This window comes from Candoia aspera, chromosome 7 (assembly GCF_035149785.1).
Source record: "Candoia aspera isolate rCanAsp1 chromosome 7, rCanAsp1.hap2, whole genome shotgun sequence".
Lineage (NCBI taxonomy): Eukaryota > Metazoa > Chordata > Lepidosauria > Squamata > Boidae > Candoia > Candoia aspera.
The window spans coordinates 38035383-38049089 of NC_086159.1; the positions used below are offsets into that span (position 1 = coordinate 38035383).

Here is a 13707-nt window from a genome sequence, read left to right on the forward strand (position 1 = left end):
TTCTGTGAAGATAGAAGCATAAGAAAGACACTCAAAACTACTCCACCTTGATGGTGTTAGGTATAAGCGGAAGAAGACATGAGTTTTGACAGGCTTTCAAAATTCTGTTACAATATCCTGATCACACTAAAGTACATTCAAAGACTTGTAGTAACTCCTGTTTCCTGACCTTGCCTATCTCAAACAACTGATATCACCAGCACTTTGAATTGTGCCTGGAAGCCTATTAGTGGCCAATGATGTGACTTCAAACTTGGTGATATTCTAGCCTGGTGAGGTTGCCCCACTAGCAAACTCACTGCCACATTCTGTACCACTATGGCTTCCAGATTGTCTCCAAAATCATCATGCTAGTCCAGCAGCTGAGAGGTGATTAGGGCAGGAGTTATCATCACTAGGACCTCCTGGTCTAAGTAGGGTTGTAACCAGTACACCAGTCAAAGTACATGAAACCCCCCCCCCCCCAGCCATGAATTCCATTTACTGCTTCTTCAGGAACTGAGAATGCAGGAGGACTCCCAAGTCACAACCAATTCTTTCAGCAGGAGCATAACTCCATCCTGAGTTACTATTGGAACAGATATTATTGGATTGTTTATTGTTGACTAGTAATTCTGTTTTAGCACAACTTAATCTGACCTTGTTTCTCCCCATCCAGATCCTCACAGCCTCTAGAACTTCTACAGAATATCTATCTTGGCCCAGGGTGGTAATATGAATGCCTCCCATAAAGGAATATATCAGTTATTCTTCCAATTAATGCTGCTGCATAACTTCCAAGGGGCATCTAATGAAGGTTCAGATGAAGAGTACATTTGAACTGCTACTATGAACTGCTGCAGCATCCTGTTTCTAACCATTGTAGCAGCTCCAACCTTTCACTTTGCTCAGCAAAAGTGGCTTATGCGTATGTACAGGACATATGTCTGGGGTCAAGTATGAGATGGGCGGCAGAGAGATTTGATAAATAAATAAAATATGAAGAAGCCACTTCCATTGAAGCAGATCAGCTGATCAAGTCAGTTCAGCCTTGCCTCACCACTTTGCAGTGCACCTCTATGAAGTGCTTTACCCCACTGAGACAGAACAATGGTCCTTGGGGGGGAAGTACCTCATTGAGGCATATGGTCTATATGTCTAATCTCTAGGCAGCAGAGGTACCAAAGCCATCTCTGTTTCAAAGCCAGGTTAGAAGTCATCAAAAATAAATGTGTAACTTTCAAAGGAAAAGAAAGAGGAGAGAAGCATAAATTGGACAGCAAATAGAACTGAAATGTATCCTGCAGTGGTGATATCATTCCTAATTGAATGCAACAGTACTATATTGTAAATTACACACACACACACACACACACACACACCGCCACACCCCAAGGTTAGCAGCAAAAATGCTAAATCTAATTTATTGCACCTTAGTCACCTCTTTCCAGATATACTGTAGGTTCCTGTGTTTCTGTCAGATAAGGAGACTGATCATCAGAATTATAACTGTGGCCAGTACTCTGAACTTTCTGTTATTAATTTTAAGTAGACAAAGGAATGAGCACACACACACACACACACATTCAAGTCTGGTCAATGCAGAGTATATTAATATTGTCTCCGTTATTGTCTCAGTTTAAGGATCAGGAGAGAAAGGAGAGGAAAACATTTATTTCAGATGGTTACCCTTTCAATAAGGAATTAATTATAAATATGGTGGATCAGAATCATGCAATAAGACAGAATTACTTTCTGTCCCCTTCTATTATTACCTTTAAAAATCAGTGAGAAAAGATATTCTAAAGTTTTCAGTTAAAAGTCTACACATGAATTCTACTTTATACTAGCAATAATATGGCATGATACTATGCAATAATTCACAGTTTATAGATGAAGACCTGAATGCAAGAAAATACTGATGGACTGGATAGAAGCACCAACATATATAGAAGAATAAATGCAAAACCAAACTTTAAGTAGGACAAAGTAGAGAGAGATGCTGTGGTATAGTGGTTAAAAAGTTTGAATAGCAGTGGGGAGGCAAGGTTAGGGAATGGGTTACTTAAGAAGTCTATGTATTAAAGCAAGAGAAAGGTTCAAGAATTACTGGCTCTACATTAATATGGACTGAATGCAAAGAAAGTGCCTAGAGGAACATCATTCACCTGAGGTGACGCTGGCCCCAATCCTGTTGGCTTTCTGGAAGGCCCTTAAAACATGGTTTAGTCAGCTAGTTTGGGGATCTCATGATGGAGTAGAGCCTGCTAGATGGCTGTATGACAGTTAATGGAATGCAATCTCTGTACGTTTTGCTGACATTTTGTTTTTTACTTGTTTTTATTTTTTTATTCAAAATGGTTGTTTTAATGGTTTTTATGCATTTATTATTATTATTATATATGCTTCTCAGAATCAGTATGTGAGATGGCAGTTATCCAAAGAATGAATGAATGAATGAATGAATGAATAGTATAAGAGAAGTATGTTGAGGTAATTCACTCATATAGAGAGTGAGGTTTGGCATTAAGTTTCCAGATGTTAAGAAAAACAGGTTTCTATATAGAAATACCGATGGAGAATGTCATGAATACTGAATACTGAACTTACCTGTCTTGTAAGTAAAAAGTCAAGATTCCCTTGAGCCAACATAGACTCCTGGTGAAATCATGGACACATGCTTTTAATTTTCTTAGTTTCTACATATAAGTGATTTGCCATTGCCTTATTGTGTTTTGTTTTGCTTTGCTTTGCTTTTATTCCCAGTCTAGCCTGTTTCCCTGGTATTTCCTGATGGTCTTGCATCTAAGTACTAACCATGTCTGATCTGTTTAGCTTTTTGAGATGAGCCAAGTTTAGCTAGCTAGCGTTAAAAACACAAGAGGCCAGCCTTCTTGTGCCACTCATTTCCCAGGTGGTTTAGACTTCAGCTTCCATAATCCCACCTAGCAAAGGTTACACTAGCTGGAAACAGATTGCTACTGGAAATCCAGCACAACTTTGTTACAGACACCATTTCTAAAGCAAAATTTAGAAGTAAACATAGTGTGTTTTTCAGCCCACTTAATATGAAAGAGAAAGGGATGTTTGAGTTTTGCAGTATTCCTTGATCACTTTTTAATCATAGTTCTAATTCTCAGAAGCCTATTTGTTCATACATTCAATTTCACAAAACGGTAATTATCATAGGTACTAATAGAAGCAAATCCCATATATTATCACCCAACATGTGAGCATGTAGAATAAACAAACAAATGGAAGCACTATTTTCACCTTCTTCTCATATCTCTTTTGTTAAATGTCTGGATGAAGCCTCTATATATGCACTGTAGGTACATAAGCCTTGTAGCCCAGTGAGGGACCTTGAGTTTTCTGAAATCCAGTACTATCAACAGAAAATACATGTTTATATAGATATGTTCTGTTCAAAACTCCAGCTGGATGGTAGGGACAGAGCCAGGAAATGTCATTTGACTTCTTCCCTCTAAATGTCTATTTTAGAAACACATCTGTTGTGCAGAGTGAACTTCAGTCACTTTTCCTTCAATAGGAAACAGTTTTTATGTTTGTGGAGTCCTTGGAGTTCTTGTTTGCAGTGAAATAGGGTATCCTATTCAATACTAAAGCATAATCTGAAATACATTTGGGAAATATGCTCAATAATAATATTTGATACATGCTTTTAAAATAAACAGCAGGGAAGGCCTCACAAAAAGAATGTAAGCTTTCTACTGTGTTGTATCTGTGTGGTGTTCAAGAGATGCAATCTGAATCCAAGAAATATGCCTGTAGTAACCAAGAGCTGATACTAATCCAAACTTAGGAGCATCTTAGGGTTCATTCTTACATCTGATTAACCATCACACTATACCTTACCACCCATTTTTTAAAAAACATACCCTCATGACTTTGGCTTTATTCTATTCCTAGCCTATAACATGTGTGGCTTAAATCTGTCTGTAGCTGTTCTAGTAGTTTTTTCTTGACTCAAGTCTTATTTGAGGTGGGTGGGTATAAACTAGGCAAGTAGATAGGCAATGTTCTTGCTGACTTGGTCATCTTGTTAAGTTACAACCCTGTCAACCCCACACAGCTGGGCAAAATTAAAGAAGCAAGTACTACAGATTTCAGTAAGACATCTTCAGTGCTTGTCTTCGGGTAAATATAAAATCTTGGAAATTATAAGAGCCATTTTGAAGGATTTGAAATGTTTTTTTCTTTTTCTTTTTCTTTTTTTTTTGCTACCTGAGCAGTTTCCATTTATGAGATAAGTGGTCAGTTGACTTGGCTATCTCTTTATGCCTACTCTCCCTTCCATTCCTTTCTTAGCCTCCCCAAAATCTCTCATAATCTCCTTTATATTCCCTGTCAGTACAGAAGGCCTAAACATTAATGTAAACTGACAACTCTAAATGTACAGCTGTGGCTGTGAAGTCTGAGTAATGGATGGGGTTATCCTAAATGCCGGCAGAAATCTCTGCCATAACAAGGACATGTGTGTGCTTGTGAATCCATGGATATTTACCATTTGCTGAGCTCCATGCTGGCAAAGAGCCAGGCAAAACTGTAAACTGAAACCAGAATAGATTGGGAGAGAAAAGGCTAAAATCAGCATCAGCTCTGCTGTTTTAAATGTTCACTTTATATTTTTAGCATGGGGAGGGTGAGGGAAATAACAGAAAGAGTAGCATGCATTTTGAAAAATAACAGGAAGTTGGGCCAAGGCTGGGGAAATGGCCTTGTTCTGTTTGATTGTGTGACTTGCAGCAGCATTGTTTCATTATCAGCAGCATAAGAGCCACAGACAGCCAAGCTCACATGCTAAAATGTATAAAGTAACAGAACCATGCTCCTACTGCTCATCTGTTTATTACGTGAAGGTATTTTTTAAGCTTTCCTCTCTCTTTTTCTCAATGGTTTAAAACCACCAGCTTTATCTGATCATACCAAATAGGGAGCAGACTCTACTTGGTACAGTTTATAAAATAGTAATACATTTTATAATACAAATGGATCTTATTCTGAAGCTGGTGCTGCTGTGCATGGAAGAAGAGAATGAATGCATCACAGAGATCTAGAAAATATTGAACAGGTAAGAGAAGTTTAAAAAGAAAGAGAAAGAGAAGTAATTTGTAGTTATTTGGTCCCCACAGCAACATATTTTCTATGAAGAAACAGTAGAATTCATACAGTATGCATGTTGTCTTTCCAAGTTCAGTCCCTGAAATCAGCTATGAATGAATCTCACAGGTAGTGGGTGCTGACAGATTCTTCTGCTAAAGATCCCAAACAGCTCCATTAATCAGAGCTGACAATATGGGCTGGATGGAACAGTGATCTGACAACTGCATAAGTTTTCTTCCAATTGGGATGAAGCACAAAATACAGATGTTAAGTATCAGCCTCATTTGCTTTATGACCTTAACAGAATTACTTTATAAATATTCTTATTTTGAAAGATTTACCAGCAAGGAAGGCCAAGAGCAGAGTTCACAAAGGGTTTGCTACCTATTCAGTATGACTTACTTTTGTCATGCTGAATTTTTTTTTGTAAAAAAAAAAGTAAATAAGAAAAAGGCTGATACAGTGGAAAAATAGATCTTGTAAAAGAACAGATTGCTTTAAAAAATTGACTGTGAGCCATCTTTATTTAGTGCTCAGAAACATTATCTACATATAAAAATAAAGGAGAAAATGTAAATCTTTCAGAGTCACACAGAAACAAACATATGAAATTACCCTTGTTACAAGAATAAACAATATGAACCACAAAAATAGACCGATGATAGTGCTTCCCCTATTCTCCCCTGTAATGTCTTCTTCCACTTGGAAATATCAAAAGAGATAAAACACTCTTTTTCAGACTGGAGAAATTTTGAAAAATATTTGTTTACAATTGTAGGACAATACAGAATGCAAAGTAGTACTACTAGGAGTGATATTTCCCAGATTATGATTTTATTTTAAATGTAATACACATAATGCAATATAAGAAGACCACCGAAGAAACAGATAACAGAGAAGCTCAATTCTAATCAACCTTAGTGAATAATATGGATATGAATGTGAGATAACTAGAGTAAAGCATTCCCCAAAGGATTATAGTAGTTTTTACTCAATTTGGCTCCCAAATATTGGAGCAATATCATGATCCCCCTTTTTTTAAATCTCACAGTAAGTTCACAGGTAAGATAAATGGTAGTTACTAGCTTCTGTCTAAGTCAGTGTCTCATCTGACTTCCTGGTCTCTTTTAATATTATTAGGGCTACAGAATATTGTCACAGGCTGTTTTGCTTCCAGGGTAAAATCAATACAGGCAGGGTTGTTATCTAAACAAGGCAACAACAAGATTCAACAATAATTTATTAACCCAGCCTTTGGTTCTTTACACTGATATACTAGTATTAATGCAATCACTTCTGATGTGCCAATGTGGGCAAGCATTCCCACTAGAGCTGATTACCCCAGTCCCTGGGCCTCCTATTTTGATACCATAAGCAGCTTTAAGGCACAGGACTCTTTTTGTCTGTGTGGTTCTCTCTCTTTTAAATATGGGCTATTTCTGCTTTGGTGAGAGAATACTAGATTTGGGCCGCAACAGTCTCTCCTTCCCCAAATTCTCATTGCTGACCCTGTGTGCCTGGCTGATATTCTCCTTACACCACCTGATCTGGTGTTATCTTTCCCATGGTCCAACCTGACTACTCTGTGATTGTCCCCCACTGGATACTGCATCTCAGCACAGTCTTGGTCTAGCATCTGCAGCTGGTGCAGAGTATAGTAGTAAGAATGGCAAGCAGAACATTTGGGCATGTGCACATTCTATTTTTTTCAAAGTAATGTGTGGCAATTGTTTTTAACTCTCATCCACCTTACAATATATATTTGTGTGTGTTCAATATTGAATATTTTAAATTTATTGTAATTTTATTTGCTAATCTTTAATAATGTTATTTTTTTTATTTTAAATTGTTTTGAGAGCACCACTTCAGATTGTTTTAAAATAGGAATGCAATACAGAAACTCACTGGATCGGTAGTTTTGGTCAAAAGCATGAAAGTAGTGTTGTGCTATCATGACCCAGGCTCTGTCCTTTTGCACATGCAATCCCATTTTTGCCTTTCCCTCCTCTTCTTTGAGCCTCCCTCAGGCCCCTCTGGATAGCCCCATTCCTATCCACATGTTGAGGTATATACTATACTTCTGAATCATGCCTGAAGAGGGCTTCAGTGTGAATGCACTGAAGTCTTCTTTGGCAGTTGCCCTTAGTTAACCTTTTCCCAACTTTGTATGACTATGTCAGTAAGTTATCCCTGCAGTGCTACAAATGGTAGCATTTCTTCTCCAGCCTGCCTTCTGGGCATCTTTTCTCTGATATCAGAAGTTCAGATGGCTGCTGATATCTCAGTGGGAAGAGATCAGGCTCCCTTAGAGCTTGGAGTTGGTGTCCCATTTTAAGACTCCATTGCTAGGAATCTTTAAGTGAATCCAATACTTTATTGTCACATCCTAAATTGGATTCTAAAGCTATACTAGTGAACAGTTCAATTTGTTAGCTGGCTAACAAAAGTACTCATTTTTCCTGAAGCACGACAGTGTAGTTTCAGATTCTCATGCCAAATACTTGTTCTCTGAGACTTGTATTACACAATTAAATAAATTGCTTAGTGGTCACACAACACTGGAATGGAAACAGCTTCATTTGCAGTCAGTATACAAAAACATGCATCTGTGAGGAGCTAATGTTAGATTTATCTATGTGATGGGAGGGTAGTATCTGCAGTTCTCTATTGATTTATTTGTTTATTTACATAGCATTTAAAAATGCCTGACTCCAAATGACTCTGGGTGTTTTACATTATAAAAAAGCCGGAACAATAAAAAAAAAAGCAGATGATATACAGATTGTTATGGAACTGGAAAAATCTATATTTCACCTCATATTTAAAACTGAAAAACTACATGCACCCCACAGAGAAGACCAAGTGATCTCCTTAACACCTGTACATATGTGACTGAGCCTCCATGCCTATCATTTTATGCAAGGGTGCTGCCATACAAGCACTCAGATCAGTGTTTCTGGTTCCAGCTGGCTGGAGAATTCTGGGAGTTGAAATCTACCCATCTTAAAGCTGCCAAGGTTGAGCAACACTGACTTAGATTACCAAGGTTCCCACCTACTGAAGTTCCTTTTGTTTCTAGGCATTTTCAATATATGCATGGATATCAACAAAGGAGGCCCTGTGTCATTCCCTACATACAAATGGAGATGTGATTTTAAACAGTGTGCAAGGCATGAGAGCCAGTTTGGTGTAGTGGTTAAGGCAATAGGCTAGAAACTGGGAGATTGTGAATTCTAGTCCCACCTTAGGCACAAAGCCAGCATGGTGATCTTGGGCAATCACTCTCTCTCAGCCCTAGGAAGCAGGCAATAGCAAACCACTTATGAAATCTTGCCAAGAAAATTGCAAAGACTTGTCCAGGCACTCACCAGGAGTCAAAAACTGACTTGAAGGCATACACATGCGTGTGCGCACATACACACACATGGCATCAGAGGAAATGGTCAGCTATGGACACCCAAAAAATCCCCCAGAGCCATCCAACAAAAGTGGTAGTTATCATCAGTAACTGTAAGTAATGCCAGAAGTAATTCAGTCTTCCCCTGGGTTCTCTTTCAGATAATTCTCTTCCTATCCAGAATAAAACAGCTGGTTAAGAGTATGCACTGTGCTAATCCCAATAATTTCAAAAGAAACTATTTTCACAAGTCTTGTAAGATTATAAGCATCTAAAACTGAATGGCCATAGTTTTACCTTCTCTTTCCTTCCTCCCTTTATGCTACTGCTTTGCAGAAATGGGAATAGAAATCAACTAATTCCCTTTGTTGTTTTCTGCTAGGAATAGTTTATTCAATGGTCAATGACTGAACTATGAATAGAGGAGCTATGAATAGAGGAGCTATGGAATCAGAACTAGCATTTTATGAGATGTTTTGCTGCCTGATACTGGTCTTCCAGATTTTTACAGTCCAGATCTGCTAGACTTAAATATTAATTCTTCACTACTTCATTCACAGTCCCTCTATTTTACCACTAGATGATGATGTCTTGCCAAGATGCAGGAATGGTTCTTTAATGACATTCTTTTCCAGAGACTGACACCCACAACCATGACATGGTCCCATTAATTAAAAATGAGTAAGTTACAATAGATTGCATTTAGCATGTCCTTGTACTCCAAACTGTTATAAAATTCTACTATTTCATTTCTTCCTTTTCAGCAGGGCCAAAACCATTAAATTGGGGAGGGGGGGGGAGAGAGCTAAGAGGCTGCTTACTATTTCCTTGTGATTTTTAAAGCCTTTGATGGACAGCCCTCTGAGGACACCAGAGAGCAAAAGTCAAACAGCTCAGCTAAGAAGTATTAGGATTAGCCTGCCCACCGCCCCACCCACTCCCATGTCTGCTAATAGGTTGGTATATAAACAAGATCATAGGGGAAATGCAGTTTCCCTAGAAAATTGGTTCCTGCCCCTATATTTGGCTCCTAAATAATCTAATATCTGGAGCCCTTTGTGCTGTGACATGCAGTCATATTTCTACAGTGGCATTCTGTGGTAGCACTATAGGCTATACAGTTCATTTCTAACAAAGATTAAATGGCCCATGAGCCCTTTTGCTTCTAATTGAGGAGAAAGCTCCAGGTAGAGGAACTGCTTGGTTAAGCTAAACCTTTGTTTGTTATGTTCACATGAATAAGTTATAGTGCCATGGCATCATGAACAGCGGTGCTGACATTGTTGACATGACAGCATTATAGACTGAATCCTGATCTGCTCTCCAAGGAGGAGATGGAATATTTGTTCGCTTCACGTTTCACTCAGTCAAGCTAATCAACTATTTATAAGATGAAGAGAAATTTCCACTACTTCAGCTAACACACCTTGACCCAACAGCTGATCAGACAGGAATAACTGCGTGGCACAAGTGCCAACAATTTGCATAACAGTCCAGATGGATGGACTGGTATTGCATGTTTTTATGTCATTGGCTTTGATGGAAGCATATTGGATTATATTTCAGACTTCCCTAAAATAGTTTGGCCCATCTATGAAAACTGGGGATAGGTGTAAAATTAATTGTAAAACAAACCAGATGTATTTGTGCAAGTAATGCATTCGGCGCTGATGTAGAATGTCTTAGCAAATGCACAGAAAACTGTTGTGTGCACAGACTCAACACATCCATTTCTTTTCACTACTAATTGTTCTTGTTTCCAAGTGGCAAATAATATATCATTAGTTTAATAATTTCCAAAAGTGTAAAAACAAGGAGGAACAGATCAAGCAATTCAGCCAAATAGTCCATCAGACTCTGTATTGCCCATGCTGATTCATAATGTTGTGAGGGGGGCACCTATTCTGCCTCATCTAAGGTATGACAGATCAAGTCCCAGAACTTTTGGCTGCAAAGCATAGCCATGGAGTGATGGCTCCCCACTTTAAGTGTTACTAACAATAAGCAGGAGAGGAAGGATATACTTAATTCTGGCATTTAGGCAAAAATAACACTGCTTTTGAATTTCATTATGTATATTTCAAAATAGTATAATACAGCTCCCATTTGATCAGTAAGTCTATATGTCATGTCTCAGGAATTGATATTTCTAGCAGTTTTTCAATTCTCTGTATTGCGTAGAAGAGAAGGCAACATGGCCTGATCTTTCCTCCCATCCTGTGAAGTCCCTGTTAAGTTTCCCAAATGAGAATACGGACTCCTGAGCACCAAGGAATGCTGAGTGATGAACAATATTATTTTTTAAGGAGCTGTCTCTGGACCTGCTCTGCTCAACTTTGCCTTTTTTCTCTGGTAAGTTCTCTGCTTTTCCTCCTCCTCCACTAAAAACGTGGTAAGCAAGGACTGAGGTACATGAGTGAGGAGGACTTACCTGGTCGCATACCATATATGGTCATAACTGGCCCACTCGCAAGAGAAGTACTGAAGAGGATAGCCACTTCCAGTCAGTGCCAGCTCCAAGAACAGAGTATCAGGAACCTGCTGCCATAGCAGCACTGCAAAATAATTAGTCCTGGAAAGATTGCAAATATTTGCACTTAGATCTTCAGAGTCTCTGTGAAATAAGCCTCTGTACTATACAATATTTCACTGTTTTAAAGTAGAGAACGTAATTTTGTTTTCATTCACCATCAATAATGTCATTTTAATTTTAATTTTTGTAAATAATGGTAAATTGTTTTCATTTAATTGTTTTATTAATTTAACTTTATTAATTAAGCATTAATAGTATTTGTTACATATTTGTATGTTGAATGAATGCAGCCCATTGATTAACACATTTTATGCAACATGGCCTCCACCTTCATTTGAGTTGGAGACCCCTGATATAAAAGGACAGTAGTTTAGATGGCTTAATTGCTCTTTATTAATCTCCTTTCATTTTCCCTCCTGTCTGGCTTTCTTGGCTTTCTATTTATCATTTCATTCTATTTAGCCAGTTTTAAAATTAGAGGAAGAGTTATAGCTATTTTGTTTATTTTGTTTTTGTTTTAACTGAAGATATTATTGGTGGCACTGGATGAGAAGTTAAATCTCTATTTGTAGCCCTTGCCAAGTTTTAAAACTGTGTTATCCTGACTCCTTCAAAATCATTTCTCCCCATCCTCTAAAGACATAAAGAGCTGGACATAGCAGTGCTGCAGTGGTGGGTGAGGAGAACTATGCAATAGCGTAAGATGGCTCAGACAGCAGTCGTGTTGGGTGCTTTAATTCTATGGCTCTTACCAGTTTAATGCAAGGTTAATATAGTGAAACAATGGAAAAACGGGACCAACCCCTGCCATTGTCTCCCAAACACTGCAGAGAAGAATCTGGAAGCTGAAGAAGGGGAGAGTATTCTAAATAAATGTGCTCCTCGTGATTCATCTCCAGTCATGATTCTATTTTATTTTAATTTACTCAGCTCAGATTATGACAAAACAGGTATTGAAAGATGGGCATAGGAAGGAGCCTAGAGATAAAGGACAGAGTCCTGTAGCTGCTCTGCCCCATTCCTGCTGCAGCCCCATGACTGGTGCATGTTTTTCTTGCTGGCTGGTGACTTACAGAAGAGGGAAGACAAGCAAAGCCTGAGGAATCTATTAAATGTTTTGCTTATCACACACAGCACATGCACAATCAGGACACTACTGTTCCGCAGTGAGTCAGAACACATGCAAGATAGGGATCAGCAAACAGAGCAGGAATGTCATGCCAGTTTAGTTTTTTTTGGCCAGTTCAAGGATGGGTGGATAGCACTTTAAACAGGTGTGTAATCTAGCTGATTCAGTACAGTTCATGAGAACTGACCATTTAATTTTTGCACACTAAGCCAAAAATTTAGACATTCCCTGCTCTGTCTGAACAAGCCAGCTTATCCAGGTGGAGGATGAAGGAAACTGGATTGAACTTTGCATACACAGGCCCAGCCAGAGTCCTCACAAGTTCATGCTCTTGCTCCTTAAAGCAAACCAGGTAAACATTCTTCAACCCACTTCAAAATAAACCAGAGCAATTACATATCCCCACAATGTGCACAGAGCTTTCCCCTTGAAAGAATCAAACAGCCCAACTGCCTCCCTCAAAGATTCCAGGTTCTTTTCAGGGCATTCCACCAGGAGATTGATTTCACTTATGGCTTCCAGATCGCTTTCTCCTTTAGATTTCTCCAACTCCATTATCCAATCTTCATCCAGCATCTCGATAAAAATCCCAATCTCAGTCTTTAAAAAACCTTTCTATTGCTCTTAAATTCCTCAATTTTATCCACCACATCCCCAACCTGATGGCACATGTTAGACCTCATATTTTTCACAATGTCCTGGATATCTTGCATAAAAGCTTGATAGAATTCAGAAGAAATCTGTTTAAAATCCTGGTGAAAGTCAGAAAGAATCTGTTTGAAATCCTCCATGTCTCATGCAGTAGATTGATTTCACTTATGGCTTGCAGATCACTTTCTCCTTTAGATTTCTCCAACTCCATTATCCAATGGAGCTTAACCAGTGAAAGTCAAAATATGGAAGAGTTCCAAAGTGTGTTTACATAAAGTGAGAGTGAGATATGCAGACAGTTCTCAAGGGAAAGTGAAAACAGAAAGCTGAAGGTTCAAATCAGCCAATTCAGCATGTTGAAAAATGCTAATATCTTCAAATTTAGTACAAAAATAATAATAGGGAGACAGTTTTTTTACTTTCAGTCTTCCTTAATATTTGGATGGAAAACAAAGTCCAAAACTTAAAAAGATTTTTTTAAAAAATTAGTCCAAAAAATAACGATAAGCACCAAGAGAACCTGCTTCTCCTTGCTGTAGAAAGCCTCTCTTAGGGTATGCATACTTAAAATAAATATAAATTGGGTGATTTAGAAATGGGATGGCCAGTCTTAGTGTCCCTTCAAGGGTACAGCACAGCTTGGAAATAGTGACATCCCAGCCTCCCAGCTGCTCTTACCAGTTGAGCGCAAACACTGTTTGCAGTCTTCTGGCTGCATCCGGAGGACAGACGGGGTGATTCCAGGTGTTTTTCTTATTCTGGAAAAACACTCCTGGGCTTCAGGAAAAACCTGCCTGAGCCTGAAAAAACTGCCGCATTGTCAGTTCTGCCCACTGAGCCTGCAGACACAGCTGTTCAGTCCGCCATATCCCCACCATAAGTCCAAAGTCCACA

The 13707-nt window shown here is 38.6% G+C and overlaps 1 long non-coding RNA gene across 1 annotated transcript in view; it reads right to left on the reverse strand.

Moving 5' to 3' along the window:
• LOC134501271 (uncharacterized) overlaps positions 1-13707 on the reverse strand; it is a 51674-nt gene that overhangs the window by 11572 nt on the left and 26395 nt on the right. Inside the window, exon 2 of the long non-coding RNA XR_010068334.1 lies at positions 10932-11072. This is a non-coding gene — a long non-coding RNA (uncharacterized LOC134501271). The remainder of the gene's footprint in view (positions 1-10931; positions 11073-13707) is intronic.